Source organism: Aythya ferina, assembly GCF_964211825.1.
Source record: "Aythya ferina genome assembly, chromosome: 16".
Classification (NCBI taxonomy): Eukaryota; Metazoa; Chordata; class Aves; order Anseriformes; family Anatidae; genus Aythya; species Aythya ferina.
The window spans coordinates 7164272-7187108 of record NC_140315.1 but is presented as its reverse complement, the minus strand read 5'-3'; the positions used below and the strand labels follow the sequence as shown (position 1 = coordinate 7187108).

Below are 22837 nucleotides of genomic sequence, written 5' to 3'. Positions count from 1 at the left end.
GCCAACAGCCCAGAGCCGTTCACAGGAGGCAGATTTGGCTATGTGGTCTTTGGTCAAATATTTTAACACGTTTGCAGCCATACCCATTGTATGTATAAACACCACAAAATGTATATAAATAAAAACTGAGCTGGACAGATGAGAACATCTTTCCATTGCGCTTGCCACACCACCTAGTAACCACACCAAAAAGCTGCTGCATCTAAATAGATTATTAGAGCTGACAAAGTTTTAATTAAGTGCCTGTAGAGAAGTTTAATTTATTTTTATTAAATTACACAACTAAAGACTACATGTTACAGTCTCAAAGATTTCTTTGGGAAATGACCGATCAGTAGTAATTTTATTGCATTTCTACTTCCTGCATTTCAAAACGTCCATGAATATGTAATAAAAGTTCTAGACACACCTTTCAGAGAACAGCAAAGTCCAACCACATTTCTTGCTTCAAACGCTACAGAGCTCTGGGAGTAGAAGTTGCATAGCTGGTAGCAGGACAAACAACTACACCTTGTGAGTTGTGTGCTAGCAAAACTAACTGCTGCTCAAACGCAAGAAGCAAGCCACACCAATTACAGAAGTTAACCCAGTTGCTGCAACAGTTTCTTAAAAACAGAAGTGAGAAAACTAGAAGCTCCAGCTAGGAGATAAGTGACACTTGGGTTATTTTTGTATCTCCTACGCAAAATGTATTCAGAGGACAACCTCAGCAACCTGCCAGCAGGTCCTTAAGCTCAAGGCCAGTAATGAATCCAGCACTGCTAGACAGATGGATGGATTGATACCCTGTTTCTCTCACCATCCCAATTGAAGTTCAAAAGGCTGGAGTGCCCCACCGCCCCGTGCCAGCAGACAGCCCTGCCTCACCAGCACACCCGGGAGTAGCCACCTTCACTTGTGCTAGGTGTATTAGCACTCCAGGAATATAAATGTGAAGGAATTCCACCTGCTTTCAAAGTTTTTCTTCAATTTTCCTCAGTTTCAAGAGGTCAGAGTCATTGAACGTGATTTTTTTCCTCTCTTGGCACATTTATACCTCAGAACAGGTTCCTCCTCTTCAACACTGCTAATGAGAGATCCTATACTAATGATTACTTATTGGAAACCACTGACAAGTTATTTAACCATCTTTTTTTTTTTTTATTTCAATCTAAAACTTCTGCTTTTGCAGAATAGCTGTTCCAGTTCTGCCTGATGAACGTAGATAAAATGAAGCAATTAACCACTTTTTCCTTATTGAAACCTCCACCCTTCGCCTGCAAACAAAAGCCACCTTATGGAGATTATTTATTTTGGCTGGGCACATCTACATTCGGGGCAATATTGATCACAGTATAACTTGTGCATAACTCAATACAACTTCTTATCCTTTAGAGATGAGGCTGAACTTAGCTTAGAGATTTCTTTAAGATTACATCCATCTCATTGCACATAGTTAAGGCAGTTGCACCACACCAAGTGCACACAGAAGACACTAAGCAGAAATACCACACCCCCAAGTAGTCTCTAGCAATAATCAAGAACTCCCAGCTCTCAAGATAGTACATGCAGCATCCTAATGTTGCTCGTGTAGTGCTTGCAGAACCCACCAGCGACAAGAGCTCCATGGTGCCACCACCACTGGCGTGCTGTGCCTTCACAAGCTCCTCCGCTTAGTCAGAAAGCGAGGCAAGAAGTCATCACAGGGTGCTATGACTAACTCACCAATTGCTCTGAAACGTTAGTCGAGTTCCCAGAGATCCACAGCGTGAAATTCCAACGTTGACTCTACAGGTGCTTGGACTTCAGTCAAGTACACATTGCCCTTCCTACTTTTAGGAAAGCTGTGTGTCACACCTCATACAGTAAGCTGTTCTCCCGTATCAGACAAATGTCTTCCCTGCCCTAGTTTGAAGAAATGGCAGCCCCTAAACCCAGGGAAGGCAACAAGTCATATGCTCCATGGACTGGGACCTTATTTCTGAGTACAGTGCCCATCTGCCTGCGACTTGAGCTGAATACTGGAAAGCTATAAAAGTCAGCCCAGATAAAGCATTATTTTGCAGAACAGCAGAGGAGTCAGCTTTTCTTCATAACACTACATGAAGCCAATAACTTACTCTTCATTACTTTGTGTCCTATTGCTTTCTAGGGAAGGAAAGAGCTACTCCCTTCTCTCTTTTAACTGTAAATCATTTTAACAACTTCCCAGTACGTTTCTTTGTTAACGGAGGAGCATGTGAATACACCAAGCACAGCTTCGCAACCATGAATTTTTCTGCCAAGCGTTCAAGTACAAAAATGTTCTTAAATAAAAGTTTGTTAACAGTTCATTCTGATAAAGAACTAACACGAGTACTTTAAAGGAAACGGAGATCTAGTGGGAGGAAGGGGAGGAAGAGAGTTGTTTATTTCAGTTGCAGGAAAAGATCAAAACGAAGACGTTCAGGTTGAAAAGAGAGCATAAAAGATGACCACAAATTGGAATTTCCACTCCCTAAATGCTGCACAACTTAAGTCTTCATCCTTCAGGCTTGAAGTTTTCAAAGTTATCTTAAACTTCGATTCTTGGAGGGGTTTTCATGGTTTATCTTTTCATCCTTTCTAAAAGAAAGGCTATTCTATTTCCCTCAGTTACAGGACCTTCTCACACAACTAGAGCTTTCCAATGCAGTGAAACGAAGACAATTCACAAAAAGCAGACCTAAAGGAACAGACATACACCAGAATGCAAGAACGTTACTGCCCAGGCATTCCTCCACAAACACTTTAGAAAGATTTCACATTGAAAGCTCTTTTGTAGCCAGATAAGACAGACATACATGCAAATCCTTTTCCCCCTGAAGTCTAGCAAACAGGATTTTAATCACCAGTGGAAAATAACTAGTAGTTAATAATGAACAATATTAGGAAAACTCCCCCCCCCCCCCCCCCCCCCCATTTCAGACATCTATACTAATAGAAACAAAGGATATCCTTTCTCTAAAAAACCTTTTCCTGCAGAGTCCCTTTTTCTTTAAGGCTATATGTCTAACTGTTTTGGCAGAGGATAGATGAGCTGAATGCGTCTCCCTCAGTGAACTGAATGCCTCTTCTATCAAAAGATGTAATTATTCCTTTTAAAGAAGAGAACATATAAGCTTGCATCACTTTGCACATGTTTTTCCTCCACTGAGCAAGAGCAAATATAAAAGAGACTAATTCTTGGCATTAAAGGAGGAAGTGCTACAAATAAGTATTGACTTTTGAAGTTAGAAGGACTGCTCTAACGGCCAGATTTTTCTCTTTCCCCCCTCCCTCTGATTAGGTGAGAATTTCTCAGGAACCACAAAAGCAAAGTGTACTTTAGACAATATGAAGGAGCCAATACCTGGCGTGGAAGGGCTGAAAGACAAGAGTAATCCCATTTTAAATAAGTCTGGGACACATTTCACCACTGCCATATGATGCAACTTCATTAAATTAAGAAGTTACACACACTTAAACTGGCAATGACCCCTTACCTTACAAAACAGTTTATTGTTCTCTCCACATCAGGTAAAGACTCTCGGTGCAGCGAGAGATACATTTTTATTGTTGAGTCAGTCTCACCTTACATAAACTGCCTTATATGTTTAGTCCTGGTTTCCATTTGAAAGAAGATATTTTCAGAGACCTTAACAGCAAATTTGATTTACTTATTTATTTTTAACACTTCTTGGCAGAAGCATGTTAAATCTCTCCAGCAACCACCACTACAAAGAAGTGGTAAATTCAGAGATTACCAATTAGACAATTCCTTACTACTCACAAGCCTGAAGTTCCTCTGCAGCAATTATAGGGAAGTTGCATCCCTTTGAGCAGCAAAGGTGAAATAACAGGAAAAGAGATTTTGTTATTCCTGAATTTGAGATTAGTAGTTACTTCCAAAGAGCTCACTTTGTCCATGTCATTAGTCTTCCCTAGTCCTCTCACCTGATTTCAACTCTGAATCAAACTCCCACCCAGCACAGTTTAAGCCCCTGTACTTTGGGAGAGAAAAAAAGCAGCAGCTTTTTATCCTCCCCCCCCCCCCCCGCTGCAGAGCACTGACTTCAAAGGTGTCACTTTGAAGATATCCACAAGTATATATTAGCAAAAATCAGTCCTGAAAGATGGAAAAAGGTACACAGCCTGATGGAAAGACATTTACTGCTACTCAAGTCATCCCCTGGCATAGCATCTGAAGATACTAAAATAGAAGTGTGCTAGAAATAGACATTTCAAATCATTGCCTCCTTTATTCTATGCAGGTGGGAGCTCTTCCAGAGGCCAGCACCAACTGATGGAGACTCAACTCTTAGTTCCCTGGCATCATATTATCCAACACTATTGGACTGAAGGGATGCATGAGATGGCACAGTGCACCTCACTGAGCTTTAACGTGCCACGCTATCCTAGAAACGAGAGTCAGCATCCACAAGAAATCGACCTTTCTGAAGAGAGAAAATAAGCAGAAGTTTCTTATATGATTTTTTACTAGCATTAAAAAAAGATTAGAGATGAGCATTAAAGCTAAACAAAAGCAGTGGTTTCTCCAGAACACCTTTATGCCCATTTTCCTAACAGTGCACTATGTAACTATATACATCACAGGTTTTGGATGGAGCACATCTGATTTGCTTCTTCCTACCTGTGTAGGAGAAGAAACAGCGGCTGCCATAACCCCAAAGGTCCCACCCAATCAGCTCCCAACCACCACAATAAGCGTAAGCACAATACAAGGGCCTTTAATTTCCTACAGTCACTTATGTCAGAGGCAAACTGCTCTACACTTTATTACACAGAAAAATGCAAGTGTACCTGTTGTGCATAAACAAACTCAGACTTTGATACTTTAGTTACATAAAATCTTTAGCACATAGAGAATCACCACCCGGTCAATTATTCACTTTTACGTGGACAGGTTTCTGCTCAAATCTCTAAGTCACACTGATCTACATAGATTTTCCTGCATATTTTAACTACATTTCCTCTTCTACTTTCTTGTGAAATTTCCAAGGCAGCCTGAGTACTAATTCCATCTCCAGCAACACACTCACAGACATTGTGTGTACATAAACAAGTATGTCTCTTTTTGCATTTATACCTCACTTCTCCCAGCACCCACCCTAGTTTACTTTGAAACTTGATGTCAGTTCCTATCACACCACTGAGCCTGTTCCCCGCCTCCCCCCCCTCCCCCGAAAGAAAAGAAAAAGAAAAAAAGAAAAAGAAAGGGAAGAATCACAAGAGCAGCTAGATTTATGATAAGCTATAAACTACCCTGACCAAAGTCATATGATTGTAACAGTAGAAATTTTAATGTATTTTTCTCCTGTTGGCATACATTTTTATCAGCAATAAAACAAGATTTGGGAATTTCACTTTAAAAAAAAAAAAAGTTGATGTTTAAAACCAAATCTTTGAGAATAGCCTTGTGTTTGGAGGTACAGAAAAAGCTAGGCAAATTTAGCTTGGAAAAGCACGCTTTTTTTTAAAAAACCTTAAAATACAACACATTGAGAATCTTACACAGCTTGGTCATATCCTTTTCCTTACTTTTGTCTTCAGTTGCAAATCTCTTGTGGTATGAGTCACATCTCTCTAAAAGCATGCATACAGTAGTCAGCAGAATCCCCTGATCGTATTCATGCGCCACAAAGAAAAACTCTTTTCAACTTTTTGGTTACTAAAGTTACCTTAAAAGTGGGGGGTCAAGGGTCATCAGAAATGACCCCGAGTCCATTAAAAGCAAATAGTAGCTTGAAATTAATGTAGTTATGAGATGTGGAAAGAGTATCTTACTGGAATGTTGATGTTCTAAATCCAGAGTCTCAAAAATAAGAGGGCTGAGCTGGCAAATGGCAGCCCTGCTGTAGCTGAAATGTACTATCTTGCTATATTTAAAGACAATACCTCAACAGTTAAGTATTAGAACATTTTAAGTGAGATAAATAAGCATAAGACACAGGCAAATATCCTTGGTTATTTAATCATCCTGAAAGCAGGGTGGAAGTGTGAGGGGGAGTTCAAAGGTCAAACTCTTCTTTCAGCTGCTTGCAAAGAAAAGAAAGCTTAGCCCATTTTACCTTGGGGAGGAGAAGGGGGGACGGGGCTGTTCCTTCCATATGCCAGTGGTAGTTGCACATTTCATAACACAGGAAAGAGGGAGTGTATTTACATACCCAGAGCATGGAATCCTTTAACAGGACAATGAATTCCATATCAAGATTCAGGTTAGAAAGAGTTGGGACAAAAAAAGTCACCAAGAACAAAGGGAAGTCAAAATTTACTTAACGTTTCCCCAGACCTTCTTAGTTACAAAAATCTGAGTTTGTAATTAAGAGTTTGTTGTAATCACCATTTTGACAGTCAAGGGAAACTCAGAGCTCCCTTTTGAAATTATTTCCCCTGATCACAGTAATAACTTAGCACTCCGTTCATATAAAATGTGATATTAATCTAGCAACCCTGTTCTACATGAAAGTATAGCAGTAAGGGGAAGGTACTTTCTGAAGGTTAGAAGTGCTCAAAAAGGAATTTTTGAATGTGATATCATGAAAGAGGAAGCCAAAATGAAGTAACCTTTCATAAGACAGTCTGATAAAGGTGCTAAAGTTTATTAGCTTCCCTTTCCCAGCCCCTGTGCTAAATCTTGCTCCCCCCACCCCTACCAAAACAAAGAAAAAAAAATATTCACTTAAAATTAAGGAAAAAATCCTCTAATCCAAAGCCTGGAAGCCATTCTGTAAAGACTACTTTATACGAAACTTTGTTTACAAGATACAAATATAGTCCTCTTACCACATTCAAAACCAGAAAACATCCACTTATTTAAAGAAATACTTTTTCTATTTTGATCAGCAAGAACGTAGGTACTCATTTTAAATGTAAATCCAGCCTAATAGTGCCATATGAATGTTTTAAATTCATGTATGATATGCACTGTTTAAGAATGTTTAAACAAAGGAAGTAGGAAAACCCTCAAAATACACAGTAAAACTTAATGACTTTAATTTAAGAATATATATACTGATTGCAGCATGGTAAAATTATTCTCTTATGCTCACAGCCAGTCTTCAGAAAGGCTAAGTGCAGGCAGTGTAGTAATTCGTCCCACTGGAAATTCTGTATAAAACATCTACCTAAAATAAACAAGGCTTCTCAGCAAGAATCGTCAGCTGCCATTAAGGACACACCTTAAAGTTCTTACCACACAGTAACTAAACAAGTACAAACTAGTGGGGACTGTTTGCTACTTTTGTCTGAAAAGTTAATGAGATCAATTCACTCCTTAGTATCAGATCTGAAGGTAGTTTTCTTAAAAACGCAAGAGACAAACAAGCCCAAAACACGAATACCCAGGACTCAGCGCCTGATGTGTTATCAGAAATGCCTAAGGTTCTTGTAAACACGAATATAAATATTAACGTTTAAACCTGACACCACAGAATACTAGAAGGTAAAAATGCTTAACTGCTAGGAATACGAGTGCTCTGGTGCTGGCAGGCAGCTGTTGTTCCCCTGCCTTTTCTTTTGTTGTGCTTAATCTCATGTCAAGTCATTCAACCAACTCCAAAGCGATGAAGACATAATTTAACAACCTTAACTAAAAAAACTGATCTACTGTTCTTAAATAGCCCGGTATATTGTTTAACGATGCACAAAGACTTACATATTTTAAAAGAATCTCCAGAATTTAAATCAGCAACTCCGGTGCCGGCAGAAGAGCTGCTGGCTGTAGGCCAAGCCAATCAATAATCCCTGTAATAACCGCGTTTCTAAAGTTATTTGCTTTTCTTATTCATCACCCTAACAAACTCAAAAGGCAGAACTTGAAAACTCACACTGATTGCAAACGGGAGCCGAAAGAGAGAAAACCCGAATATTTCGCAGGGAATTACAGTATTGCTCCTTTTCAAAAGTGCTGCAGAAAGATCAGTGATCACAAAGCCACATTCCTGCTACAGATCTTAAAATATTGACTCAGTTACAGAACTAGTTAAAGGGGAAGAAAAAAAAAGCCTCCTCCACCCTTTCCCCCCTGCCCTCCCCCTCGGCCAAAGAATGCAGCTTATCCTTCTGATTTAAAACCGTCCTTCTGTGTTATCCCAGGAAACGCTTGAACATTGGGGTGGACATCCCGAATTAAAGTCTCAGCCGTGTTCCCAAACCCACAGGCAGTGGGAGCTCCTAGGAGCAATAAAACATGGCGTGAAAGCGCTTGCAAGCCATTGTCATAGCTCGGTGCTCCGATACCTTTGCAGACACAGAGCCAGCCCCCCCCAAGCAACGAGCATGTAAGCCCTGGTCAGCAAGTCAATGCCTGCTATTCAACTTGTAGTTAGGCGTTTTATTTCGGTGTCTTCCAGATCGTATCAGTCCTGCAGCTCAGGGCCTAATAAAATGTGAAGAATGATATGCTCGGTCTCTCGTTACATCTGAAACTGCGTTATTTCCCTCTCTTCTTTTTCACACATTCTTACAAAAACTTCCCTTTTCACATACTTCTATAAGAAAACATTTCACTGCACCTACTTCAGTTCCTATTTCTATTTTCGATTTTCACTAGATGCTTCTGCTACTGCCTTCCCCTCAAACCCACCGGCTAGAAACTGATGGAGTTTTAAAGCTCTCAAGGTCATTTCAGAAAGAGGAAAAAAAAAAAAAAAAGTGTTGTTGCCTTAAAAAAAAAAAAAAAAAAAAAAAGCTTTAAGCACACAAAAACCCTAAACTAAACCCCTTTCAGATCCAAACGCCTTTCATCAGCAGATCAATAACACAGCATAAAGATTGTTGTTCACCGCCACTTCAAAACTATTACACTTCAATTCAGATACTTACTGGGAGTCACACAGCACGTTTATGGGATGGCTCATTAGAGTACACACAGCTCACTCTGGCTGCAGGTTTTCTGTGTGGGAAACAAATAAACACCCCCCCCCCTCCCCTCCACCCCCAGGAACAGAAAGTCCGGCGAGTATCACGGAGCAGGAGTGAAATTCAATCTCTAGATATTCTAGAATTTTATTGTCCTCGCTTGGCAACGTCTTTGTTGCCTAAGAAGTCAGTTGGGGCTTATTTATTTATTTTCTAAACTTCCTATTCCTCTTATAAAAAAAAAAATAATAATAAAAAAAAAAAAGAGAGAGAGAAAGGAACACGATGCCTGGGAAATCAGGAGGAAGGGTTTAGCCTTTAGGAGAAAAAAAAATGGCAAAACTGATCGATAAACTTTTCATTAACCCCCCTATCCCCGGCCCCATGAGCCACTTACTCCAAATCCTTCCTCCAGGACCATCTCGGGCTCACAAAGAAGCGGGTGTCCCCTGCTCCCCCCGAGCCCGGAGAAGCCCCCCGAGCCCAGCCTGGGCGCTGGGAGAGCCCCAGGGAGGCAGCAAGGGAAGGGACAGGGGCCGCAGCGAGACCTGGGGACACCTCCTGGCCGCGGGGGGCGCAGAGGGGAGGCGACCCCGAGCGGGCGAAGGAAGGAGCCGGGCAAGGCTGGGAGGCACCGGAGGGAGGCTGGGAGGGAAGGAGAGAGGCTGGGAGGGAGGCAGGGAGGCTGGGAAGGGCTGCGCTCGCCCCCCACCGCCCCCAGGGAGGGGCTCGTTACCTGCTGCTGCTCCGCCGCCTCTCACCTGCCCCCCCCTCCTCACCTGCCCTTCCTCCTCCTCCTCCTCCTCAGCCTCCCCCCCCTCCACACTCACACCCTCCAGGCTCCGGGACAGCCGCGAGGGGGCCCCCCCAGCCCCTCACAAAGCGGGGACCCCCCCGCAGAGGTGCTGCCCCCCACCACCACCTCCCTCCATCACACGGGGGCCAGCCCCGCGGGGAAGGGGCTGTGGCTCCCCTCCCGTGGGGGTATGAGTAGGGGGGAGGACACGAGTGGATTGGAGGGGTCCGGAGGGGAGCCCCCCTTCACTGCAGCCGACCCTCAGCCCTCCCTCACCTGCGCCTGAGCCGCCTCCCCGGCCGGCATCCTGAGGTGGGGGCAAGGAGGGACGGAGGGGAGCGGGGGCGGCCGCCCGCGGTGCCGCCGGAGCCCGGACTCGGCGGCGGTGCTGGCGCTCGGGGCACTGTTTGTAAACCGCTCCCGCCGCAGCTGTTGCTCGGGCAGCCCCCGGCCGCCCGCTCCGCCCTCACGGCAGGCCCTGCCCCTCGCCTCCCTTCCCCTCCTTTCTCTTCTTCCCTTCCCCGCCTTCTCCCGGCCCGGAGCCGGCAGTGAGGAGTGGGGCGGTCCGGCAGTGCTCCCCCCCCCGCTGCCTTCCCCCGGCTCCCTTGAGGGGCCGTTGGGCCCCGGAGCGCCGCCGGTGGCTGCCCCTGGTGTGGAGCCGAGCCGGCCTTTGTGGGGCACGGGGCTGATGTGTGTGTGAGGGGGCAGCAATTCAGCCCCCGGGGCCCCTTCGGCTGCCTCTTTGTAAATGTAAATACGGCCATACGCCTCGGAAGGGGCCGCCATCAGTGGGCTTTTGTGGGCCCCGGTGGGGCGAAGCGGCTTGGGCCGGCTCGGGGTGGCACGCTGCTGGAGCCCCGGTGACCCCCGACTGCTGCAGAGTAGTTAGCTTAATAAATATATCCATAAAGAGTACAGTAAAGTGAATAATAAATAGAGAGTACAGCCAAGTGAATAATAAACGCGACCAGCACGTGGAGGTACTGGCCATGAGGGGAAGAACAGAGAAAGATGGCAATTTGTCACCTCTCCTTATAGATTGGCAAGCACTTGCAGCCTAAGAACAGGGAAAAAGCGTAGGCTTAAAAACAAACAACAACAAATTATCTCATATATTCTACGTATCTATAGTCATAAGCACTCGGCTGTTGAGTGTTACTTCTCTAAAGGTATGGGCACTAAAGTGGAATTAAACGCAGCTGAGAAACTATAAGAGTTAATTATAAGAGATTATAAGAGTTAAAAACTTCACTGCAAGAAGATTCACTATAATAGTTCAGTATTCATTGAAAGAGTTTTTAAGTGTTTCAGCTGGAACCACGGAGCTTCTTAGGAGTTAAATTAAATCTGTAATACTGTTAGCAAAGTGCTTAATCTCTGCTAGACCTGAGGTTAGCACCTTCTTCAAGTAAATGGGATAAGAAAGAGGCGAGGTTTCCATGTGGCCTCTCCTCCCGTTTTTTCCCCAAAGACACACAGAGACCTGTTAAAGTCAGGTTAGTTCACATCAGTAGGTTGAGATCACACCCAGGAGCTTATTTGCTTCCACATAAAATCATCCTGACTGAATGGAGGACATTTCTAAAATAACTGCAACTAAAAGTATACATTTGTTTTGTTTTGACATTAAAAACAAACAAACAAAGCTTTTCGCAAACTGTTCTCCCAGACTGAAATGAACAACAGTGCTCAGGCTGAAATTTAGGTCACTTATATGGCAAATAAAGATTAATCAAAAACATTACAAAATGTGGCAATATTACTTACAACACCATTCTGGAAGATGAATTATCTTTATTGACAAATGTGAATCTTACATCACACTAACTTGAAGTGGAATTCTTTTAATGAAAAGAAGACCACAACATGAGGCCAAACTTTTAAAATTTCAATGCATAAGACCTTCAACTAGTCATAAAGGGAGGTGGCACACCCTTACTAGTTTCCTGAAGGTTAAAATACCTCTGGATCAGCTGTGTGAACTGAGAGCATGGGGGGTGGCCTCAGCCTGCTTCTTTACAGGTTATAAGTTGTTAGGACTTGGTCCTCCTGGCGATTGATACAGGAGGAAACCGATGGAGTACTTGTTGCACAATGAGCATTTTTAGTTGTTGTTTTTAAGTGTGACTTTTACAGTATCATGTATCTGAGCAAGGTGCTTATGCATGCCTGCAAAATATTCCACTGTATTGCAAGAGCTTCACATTTCTTTGTAAGTTGCTGCACACTAATTTGTACTATGTGACCAAACCTGATCCCACAAACACTCCCAAGTTTAAGCACAGGAGTGGGTCCCTGCGCTTCAGCGGGACTTGCCACTTACATTTATTTTGGTATCGATTTCCTGCAAATGGAAGCATGGCAGAAAGAACAAAGTAGAATCTCCCTGGAAATGGGTGTGAGCTACCAGGTTTGCTACCACCAGTGCTCTCAATCACATAACCCTTGAAAATCATGACTGTTAAAAGTGTAGTCTGGCTACTGTCTTTCCATTTCAGCATTTTAAATGTCCTTATATTGAAGAATTAACTTGAGTGCCCACAAACTTTAAACAAAGAAACAAACAAAAGAACCCTCGTGCTTTGCTCTTAACATCTTAACTCTGTCACCTAAAAGACTCAATGAGTCATATTTTACAATATTTCTTGTTTTTGTGACATATCAACACCCATTGCTTCTCCTCCCCTTTTGTTTTTCACCCCTTTTTAAAAGTGTACTTTTCCAGGTGAAATATACTGGCCTCCTTAAAATCAAGGGGCACTCCACTGGAGCCAGGACTCTGGGTGACTGTAAACATGATTTAATAGAGAATGCAGAAGCTGTATGATTTTTATCAACTGAGATAGGATACCACTGTGGAAAACATGGAAAAAAAAAAAACTTTCAGGAAAAAAAAATATATATATGTATATATATAAATGTATTTATATATAGAAACTCATACCTTTAAATTTTGTTTTTGTTTTTCCCCTCAAAATGCATCATATAATATCACATTATATGACTGAAATGAAAACATCCAATTTATTTTTACAGATTAGCCACAGTGACTCCCATGATTTATGCTCATGGCACTGGAAATGTTTGATATGAGGCAAGGGGCAACTTGCAAAAATAAATCTTAGATTTTCTTCTCCCTCTGTTTGCCTTGGGTTGAGGACATTTGCTGCCTTTCTGGAGAAGCTTCAGGAATTGATGTATTATGCATGAAGTAAAAACTTCGACAACAAAAGCACAGGAAGGACTAACAAACCTGTGTTTACTGTACTGCACTATACATGTATGTTACTACACGATCTTGCAATATTAACTCCAAGCTAGACTTTGGAACCAGGCAGCAAGCCCAAAATTGTGATAATCTCCTCCATAAGAACAGGAAAAAAAATAAAATAACATTGCTGAAAGCTGAAATGTTTGGTTTCGGTCCCCAAACTCCTAATGTACATAAATTTGTGTTTAAGTTATTTTAAATTACATTATGTAAATTTACATTACGTTAAAAAAATTGTAGTAAAAGTCTTGTAAACTGGTTTAAGCCCTGCTCTTCTGCATGCTGCACATGGGAAAACACTGGCTGTCAAAGAGAGAACGAACATAAGGCTGCTCAAGCAACAGGAAGCCTTTAACTAAGTTTAAGTCTTTCAAGGGTTAGTGTGGACGTTTGTCTGAAATAACTGATCTGAGCAGCACAGTGCCCGGACTATACCTGGGAGCAGGGGATCAACCAAGCTTCATGCTTTTGCACAGGGACTCTCTCATTTTAGATTCATATGTAGGCAGCTATTAAATCTGGACTGCTGTGTGGGTAGGGCACAAATGGGATTTCGGGGATCTGGGCTCAGTCCCAAGTCTGCCACAGACTTCCTGTGTGATCTTGGGCAAGTCTTCTCACAAAGCACAAAAAAATTAGGCAGGTTTTTGTTGTTTTGTTTTGGTTTTATTTTTAAAAGCCCTGGCTCTAGCATTCAAGTCATACAAAATTCTCCTTATGCTGGCATGAATAGATAAATAAAGTAAATACACAATGTTTTAGCTTTTAAAGGAGATAAGCTTGAAACCACAATCGCAGCATAACTTAATGGCTCAAAGCTACAGAACAAATTTGAGAAGTCCTTTGTAAATTAGTTTGGGTGTCTGGGACATGTGTTAGGATATAAAATTGTACAGGATTCATTTCTGCACAGCAAATTCTGTTTGTAAAATCAGGATCATTTTACTTTGCTTACAAAATTGCTCATAAATTGTTTGCAAGATAGCTGAGACTGAGACTAGAAAATAGACAGACTGATGAGAAAGCTTTATCAGTGTTCTGTGGCTTGTTTTTGAATTCCCCCTTCACACAAATTACGTCTTTCAGCATTATTTCAGCAACGACTAAAAGAAAATCCAATCGTGTCAGATGATTCTCATGTTCTTGCCTCTGCAGCAGTGCACACAGTAGTATGTTTACAGGAAACGCCTGCTGCAGGGGCAGTTTGGTAGTTAGGCATGGTCTCCAATTTGACTAACATGCTCACATGATTAGGTTTACTAAATGAAGACACAGATGAGGCAGTGATGAGAAAGCTGCAAGCAATCAGGTTCTTGCAACATCAGATAATCCATGGAGCAACTTTGTGCAGTAGCCGTGCACAAGGCGCCCCGCGCCCTCCCCCCCAAGAATGTGCCTTGCTCTTGCATTAGCAGCTATCTCCTCAACGCATATTCAGTTACCAGCCTCCCTCTGTCATCAGCAACAGCTTGGGGTTTGTTTTGTTTTGTTTTTCCCCTCCCCTCTTTGCATTCTAGGCCAAAGTGCTGCATTCTTTAAAAAAGCATTTTTGGTAGGTATTTTTATACTCTGCTAAAATGTGTAGGTCTAGTTACTTTATAAGCAGCACATTTAGCATAGAACAGTTTATTTTTATAACGCGAAAGAAACTGCAGGTTTTTTTTTCCCCTTTCTCTATTTCATACATCCTGTGTGTATAAACTCATAGATTTCAAGTCCTGTGAGGCATGCTGACAGTACAGCTATTAAAGATTTTCTATTTGACCTTGATTTTGTTTTGTTTTCACTGAGTATGAACTTTAACAGACTTGAAGCATGGCAAGCCTTTTCTTTCCATTTATCACAGTACACGTAGCGTAGGAGAAGACATGTAAACAGAAGCTTGTTCAATAGCATGTAGATTTCTATAAATAAATAAATAAATCTCTTTCTCCAAGCTCATTTTGCTCAACCTACAGTTTTGTTTCTGTACTTTGTTCTGCAAATGGATCCTTTTCTAAATGACAGCACACACGATATGGCTGTTCTCTTTTCTTTTAACTCATAGGGTGAAAGATCTTCAGGATCTTACTGCCATTTATTTGAGTGCATATGAATTGGTTGATAGTAGTAATGAAAGTAACAGAGTTGCTACTATGGTGCTAGAATGAGAATAAAGATTTGCACAGAGAAGTAATACCTTTCATTGAAGCAATGCAGTCGGAAGAGAGGAGGGATTTCAGGCACACCAGCTCTTCCTCAGGACTGAAAACAGAAGCAAACTTCAAGCATGCATACATTTGTACTGTGCAGTAAATGAAGACAAAATATATGTTAAAAAAAAAAAAAAAAAAAAAAAAGCCACTTGAAAAGATAAACTGAAGATTCTGGTATTGTACAGTCTGCCCCAAATGTGCTTAGTAATCAGGACCGGAGGCCCTAAACTTTAGTTGTAACTTTCCAAATTGTCCTCCCTGCTATCACCTGCCCTTTACTCTGAATATCAAGGGGCAGATCTAGAGACTGGCTGTTAATCTTCTGTCTTCCTTGATTAGTTTTGGCTTTCAGTGTTCTCACTCTCAGTTTATGAACTACTTCTTTCCACTGCACAAGCAAAGGCAAATTAAGAATGCAGTCACCATGCTAATTAGCATCTAACACCATTTGTCAAATAATAAAAAAAATGTTTAATATTAAAAGCCTAGCTCTGAGCAGGCTGCTTACATGTATAGAGGCAGGTACACACTGAACTGGTTCTAAAATTGAAGCCTAAATGCATTGTTTTGATACGATTATATGCTTAATTTTGTATTTGTAAATACTCTTCCCTCCAAGTATTCACACTTGCTACAGAATAAGTTGATCTACAGCAAAAGCCCAGATCTTACAGAGATCACAGGTCTGAAGAGCTCTGCAGCCGTGTTTCACTTCTGACACCTGTGCAGTGCTGTAAATGTAATTCAAATGCCACCTTTTTCTTCACTTCTTCTTTTGAGGGTTGTCTTCCGTTTTGCCTTCCATTAAAAGCCTTCTCTTTGTTTTGTTCTTAAACAAATGGAATGGAAATTTCAGGCAGACTAATAATATTATTTACAACGTGTTTCAATACACATTGTGTATCACCAAAATACTGGAAGTAGCCCACCTGAGTTTCTCAAGAGGTTTACAAACTGCAGGAGACATCTCCTGGGGAATTCCCTCCTGTTCTGTATTCCACATGCACCCAAGGGCTGACGGGAGGGGGGGTCACTGCTGCCTGGACCTGGACGTGAAGGCAGAGCCCAGGGTACTGAACCATGGGCAAGGACACAAAATCATCTGCCTTAGGACAGCAGTAACGGAGGGACTGAAGACCCCATGAATATAGATGCTCCTATGTCAGATTGCCCCAGACTCTGAGAGATGCCATGGGACCGGTTAAATTAATTTTTGCACAAATTCTTTTGCAAAGCTATTTACCTTAGGGTGTGTCCTCTCCTTCAGCGGTAGTGCTATTACAACACCTAAAAGACCGAATTGCAGGGCAGAGAGAATGGGATACAAAAACCGATTTTGTGGGTCTGTTAAAAACTTTCAGGGTTAAAAATAATAATTGACTCTCATAAGCCTAAACAGCTGATATGTTAATAATGGATGATGGGATTATTGCACGTGTGTTTATTAATTTATAAACACCGCACAACATCTGAATGAAAGGTGTTCTATAAATAGGGAGCTAATATTGATCACTCCTGAAGCTGTATTACCATTCTGGGATGGCTGCAGCTTTTTCTTCTTCCTAATCTGATCACAATGAATTCCCTGAGCTCACTCTCTTTGTTATCATTACTTATTTCTTCCTACAGTTGCACCTTCATCAACACTTCCTCCTTGTATCCGAAATACAGGAGAAAAAAAAAAAAAATCGGAGGCTTCTTAGCGTTTTGAATGCCATAGGGCTGGTATGACAAAAATGCGCATATGAAAGCTTATAAAAAAAAAGGACAAGCGATTGTTTGAAACGGGGTATTTGCATGACAGTTGACAAAGGCCTGGTATGTTGCCAGATCTCACTGGTTTCTAATGCTAGTTAATGGGAACAAGTATTCCTTGATCTGAGCAGAGATAGCTGCCTCAAACGCTCTTGCCCACCAGCAGTGACTGTGCTTCCCCATTTTGAGAATCAGTTCTCAGACACCACAATATTACTTTACTTCAAAACGCTTTAGCTTTTTTTCCCCTTTCACAACTGCCCGGTAACCTGATCGCTTTCCCTGCATTTGTTCTGTTTATTTGATTTACATTTTTCTGCTTCCCTGTTCTTGCAGAAGTGACGTTCTTGCAACTGTGCGGGAGCGGGCAGGCGCTGCGCAAACAGGTGATGAACATTTGCCATCGATGCTCTGGGCTGAAGGGGGAGGGGGAAGAGAAAAACACTCCCCAGATCTAAGAAGCTTTCAAGTAACTTTCAAAAAAATCAAGCCCCAAGTGCCGTCTCCTTGCACAGATTCCCCAACTTCTGCCACGCTGACTTGCGCCAAAATTCCCCAAACAATCCCCGAAGGGAAGTTTTGTCAATGCGCTGCCAATGCTCGGCTCACAGGCAGGCAACTCTTGAGAGCCAGCCAGGGGGAGAAAACCTGCCAAGTGCAGTACATGTAAGGAAGAGCTGATTGTCTGCTTACCTGCAGTGCCTTCCCCTCCATGCCTCACTTCTAGGGGGACAAGGGAGCAGGGGTTCAGCCCCAGCTTCATGCAGAACCTAGGCAGATGTGTAGGAGCCAGAGTTTCAGCTGGTGCCTGTAGGAGCATGCTATTGCTTTAACGGTGCTGCAATCATTTCCAGCAGCTGTGACTTCCCCACAGCACTTCAGCATGCTTAAGAGGAGTTTTGCTTTTATTTTTATTTTAATTAACCTGTTATCATTCTGCAAAATCTGATCCCACAGTGCAGAGCAGGCTCTGTGTGCACCCCTTGGATGGCTGCCCCCTGTTTCAACAGGCAGGACTCCCACTTCCAGGTGGAAATTCAGAGGTTGACATTGGGGTTTTGCTACAGTGCAAGTATTGGTATGGGACAGAGTAATAGCTTCCCTGTGGGCTGTGTCAGGATATTATTCAGGGTAAATTATCAGATTTTGATTCATTATTGACATTTTTACATTAGTTCCTGTACTTTTCTTCCTCAAAATAAATTCTACTAAATAATGAAGTTTTTGAGAGAAGTGTTGTGGTTTTTGTTTGTTTGTTTTAATAAACGTACATAATTGGGCTTTTTTTACAATTGAAAATCCTATTTTCAAATGATGCTGTGAAGCCTCACAGTAGCACATGCAACTGAGAACATTTCAAACTTCACCTTCTGACATCAGAGAAAAATTACAGTGACTTGTTCCATGGAATCAAATGCAAAACCTAAAGCATCAGAAATGAAATGTCAAGCAGAATTGAAATGTAAACCCCTTTCAGTTTATTTGAGATGGTATTACTGCAGATTAGATAGTTAAAAAAAAAAAAAAAATTACATGGACTTTTTCATAATATAAGACTGTTCTTCCAAAATTGTAGGGTACTATAGTTTTAGAATAACAAAGTTGCTATTAACACAGTTTGGGAGAACACAGTTTCTGTGAGTAAGAAAGCCGTTCAAGTTTAGACTATATATAATAATTGGAAACTATATTTACATGCATACGTACAGGAAAAGAGAACTGTTTGGCTGAAGTACAGTGCATTAGTCACTGATGTTGAGGAGAAGCAGAGCCCTCTCTCAGGTCTCCTAATACCAGCTTTTGGTACTGACAAAATCCTTGCCCAACAGATGCAACCATAGCTTTATCAAGGACTTCTGGTGACAATATAAACCATGAGAGTGAAAAAATGCTTCCTGCTTCAAACTTCCTGCTTCTTCTGCAGGAACAGCACAGACCAGTTTGTTTCAGACACTGTGCCTTTCTCAGGCTCTATGGTGAATTCAAACCCTTAAAGCAGCACACAGAAGTTTAGAAAAATGAGTAAAGTTTAAATGCTGTACAATGTCCTTTGGTGCTATGTGTGTGCAGTTAGATAAATATCTTTTACAAACGTTGAAGGGCAATAGTAAATAAGGTCATTGTACAAAGTGTAAGAAGAGCACAGAAATCTATTCTGCTGTGTTAGATACAAAATGGCTTTAGACTTCATTATTGAAAGTGGGTTTTCAAGAGAAATTAAGCAACTTGACAGAGTATTGCAAATGTACATGAAGCTGGATGTCTACTTTAGGCGCATAATTATTTTAATTCATGTATGTACACCAGATAATTGTACATGGAAGCAGCTAATTGGGCACATTTTCATTTGCTTTTACCTGTGCAGACACTCAGGAGAAATTGGAAGAACTCTCTATGAAAGTGTGCCCTCTTCATGTCCTACCTGCACCAACACCAACAGGACCTCAGGTCCTGCATGCTGCTATGCAGCCTGGTATATAATTGTCTGGGAAGTAAGGAGGCAGTACAGCTCCTGACAGAGAGATAGATAGATAGATGCTACATATAGATGGTGTATCTATACAGACAGTAGAGCTCCCAGTGCCCCCAGCCGTGTCGACATGCTGGCTGTCCCCTGTTCCCCCCCAGTGCCATGAGGGAGCGCAGCCTCACTGCAGCCCTCCTGCAACCCTCCTCCAACCCAACTCCTCTGCAGACTTGGTTTCTGTGCTGCTCCTTATTCTGTTACTTCTTCGACCTGTGCACAAAGGCAAAGAGAAGAAAGGAAACACAGGATGTGTCTTTCTGGTTTCGTCAAGAGGATATATATATATTTTTTTTAGAAGTTGCAGTGAATATAGTTAGACAAGGGAAAGAGCAAGCGTACATATGTGCCATGAGATACAGGAATATCTCAATAGGCATTTTACTATACTCTCAATTTCCCTACCCCTAGCAACATGCTGACAAATCAAGAACTGCCACCCTATATACAGTACTCCAGCTGTCAGCCTTAAGTCTCCTTGCCAGAGTACAGCCTTTCCTTTGTTTCAGCTTTGAAAATAAAATCACAATTTGTAAAATAAAGGGAAAAGAATTCTTTTCTAAGGCAGAGAAGTCACTAATCCTTTCTCTCATGCAGATATTTTAAAGGTTCATAAATGCATTAACTACTCTGAACAAGAAGCCATGTACTGAATGATAATGGCTTTGTAGTAATAGTGTGCCCTGTATTTAGTATAATAACGACCAGTTACATAAAGTCAACAGACTCCCTCTACTACCCCAGGCACCTATTACTTAATTATATAAATATTTTCATTGATTTAAATTATTTTTAGTAAGAAACATTTGTCATCCGAGCAGCCTTTGTTTCTACTTTCTCATTTTTCAAAGGAGGAAAAAGATTTTTTAATGATAGCTGTGACAATATGCATTTTTTTTGAAGCTAGTTGAGAGGACTGTGCACTGTGTTAATGTCCTAGGCTTTCATGTCATGCATCTTAGAAACAGGAATAGGTCAAAAGTAAAGTGAGTTTTGTGGGGCTTTCAAAAATTGCTTTGTGTGGGAGTGAGTGACTTACAAAGGCACAACCCAACATGCATAGGTAGCACAAGCTTTTCTTACAACAGTCCACAATTTAATTAAAAGTCACAGCTGGCCATAAGAACAACAGAACCACTGAAGCGTACTCATACTTTACAAACAGGGGTAGGCATCTCCATACCCATTTTATAGATGAAGAAACTGCGGCTTGGAGAGATGCAGCATTTTCCCCGAGATACTACAAGTCTGGAACACAAACACTGAACTAAGTGTATAAATCCTTTAAAGAATACCTTAGGATACCCATATGATATCTAATGGACCAAAACCATGAACTCTCAGCAATTAACCAAAGGAGGAACAGAATGGAAATGTACAATATGGTAGGATTATCTGAGGCTACTTTTATGCTTAGATATTTCCAAACATATCCTTTTTTTTTTTTGTCACCAAAGAGATGAGGAAAGTAATTTTTTGTCCTCTTCTTTGTTCAAGAAAAAAAATAAGGTGTGCCTTTGCCCTTCATCTGGGATTCCTGCTTAAACGAGCAGCCCAGTTGAAATTTCTGTGCAGTAGCATCAGATGAATTTTCATACATCCCCAATTCTAAGGATCTGTATAGTGAATGTGTAGGTCATGTACTACTTTTCTTGGAAATGTTGGATTTATTGAGCATGCGATATATGGTTGATTCACACATGTGCAATAAGTTTGATGCATCCCGGATACATCAGGTTTATTCTACATGCCATTACACAGCACATGTGCACATATTTCTGTCCAGGAAATCCCAGACAGAAATGTAGCAGCCCCAGATTAGCTCTTCATAACCAGGGAAGAAGTGAGTGGATTAGGGACCTGCTGGCTGTGAGGAATACATGTATATTGACTTGGCTTTGGAGACAATACTCATCATCCCCAATGCAAAATCCCAAGGGGAAATATGGGAAATTTCCATCTCTGGAATGTTAACAAATCAGCTTCATTTCCCCCAATTCATTGCTGTAGGTTTTTTAGGATTGAAATTATCCAAACTGCCTTTCATGCCACGATATTCAGGAAGGTCCAGGCAGGCTCTGATTGACTGCACGGCGTAACGGGGAGTGCAGCCTGGGCCACTGCCATCACAGGCAGGGGAGCTTAACCCAAGCTTTTTTATTTTTATTTTATTTTATTTTATTTTATTTTATTTTATTTTATTTTATTTTATTTTATTTTATTTTATTTTATTTTATTTTATTTTATTTTTTAAAAAAGGAATCCTAATTAGATGGAATATTAGAGACTCACCTGGGAATCTCATTTTTTTGCAAGCCAAAGACAATTAGGAAAAGTCCATGATTAAAAAAAATAATCCTGAAACTGCTTCTTTAGCTTGCAGGAGCAATTCATTTATAACACAAGAACAGGACAAAAATAGCACATAGTATTTCCAAAATCTGCAAGAAGTGTCTTGAACAGAAATATGTGTTAATCTAAGAGAAGAGCCAGTTTATGTAATAAATGAATCCCAATGAAATGAATAAACTCGACTATTACAAATATAATATAATGCAAGGCAATACAAAATCAGAAGCAAAACTATGCTGCAAAAAAAGCAGGAATTACTTAGGGAAAATTGTTGCCCCAAGACTGAAGTTGAAATTAATTCCTAGAATCTTAAATGATAGTTTTAAAAATGCTTCACTGCAGATTTATTTTGAATATCGTATCTTGTCAACAGACAAAGGGTGAGCAACACCAAAGTGCTGTGCTAAACGCACTCATACTAATCAAGGTCAGATGTCTCCATAAACTGCGAAGTGTTCAGATGCACTGGATTGCACTGGCTCACTTGTAGAATTTTCTTCCCCTGTATCTTTTAATTTGCTAAATGATTTGAGATAAACCAAACCACCTATGTTCAATTAGTTTTATAAATCAAAGGTGACAATTCTTTAGTAACCTGTATTATTTCCCAGCACAGCAAGCTAGAAAAATGCAGACGAATTTATTTATTGACCTGTTGTGTTTTGCAAGGACAGCCAATGTTATATTGATCCAGCTATCAAAAATACTGTAGCGGGGGCAATAACATCCAAGTGCCAGTGTCTCCGCATGCTCTCTCTGTACTCTGCCTCCCCTGTGATATCCCCCATCTCTTACGAATATACAAATGCACCCATCCCCCAGCCCTCGCACCCACCCCGCTCTTGCTTGCTTAACCTTATTGTTGGAAATTAAACCAAGAAGAGACCTTCACATTTAGTTGGTGTATAGTTTTGTTGCTTTCATCAGAAGCGATCATCAGTAAGTGCTGTCACAACTTTAATTATATCTTCGGTAACTGTTCCCCACCCCCAGCACTTTCTGTAAACCTTCCTTTGTATCACCCAGGAATCTGATCCTGCAATCCTTCATGTGAAACCTCTATTGAAGTCAATGGGTTTGGCTCC

The 22837-nt window shown here is 41.3% G+C and overlaps 1 protein-coding gene and 1 long non-coding RNA gene across 4 annotated transcripts in view; both read right to left on the bottom strand.

The window, feature by feature from the left end:
- The window catches only part of ZNF217 (zinc finger protein 217), a 28474-nt gene extending 18389 nt beyond the window's left edge, over nucleotides 1-10085 (bottom strand). Inside the window, exon 1 of one of the 3 annotated variants that reach the window (XM_084538584.1) lies at nucleotides 9932-10085. The gene's annotated coding sequence lies outside the window, so the exon portion shown is untranslated. Of the gene's footprint in view, nucleotides 1-8823; nucleotides 9105-9256; nucleotides 9560-9931 lie in introns of those variants that run through there. The other 2 variants (XM_084538585.1, XM_084538586.1) reach the window with 2 other exon arrangements.
- A 5213-nt stretch (nucleotides 10086-15298) lies between these two features.
- On the bottom strand, nucleotides 15299-17668 carry LOC311445925. Its single transcript, XR_014698677.1, has 3 exons — nucleotides 17570-17668; nucleotides 16365-16408; nucleotides 15299-15950 (listed from the first exon to the last, which is right to left on the bottom strand). It is a non-coding gene; the product is annotated as an uncharacterized lncRNA (long non-coding RNA).
- Between the last annotated feature and the right edge of the window lie 5169 nt (nucleotides 17669-22837).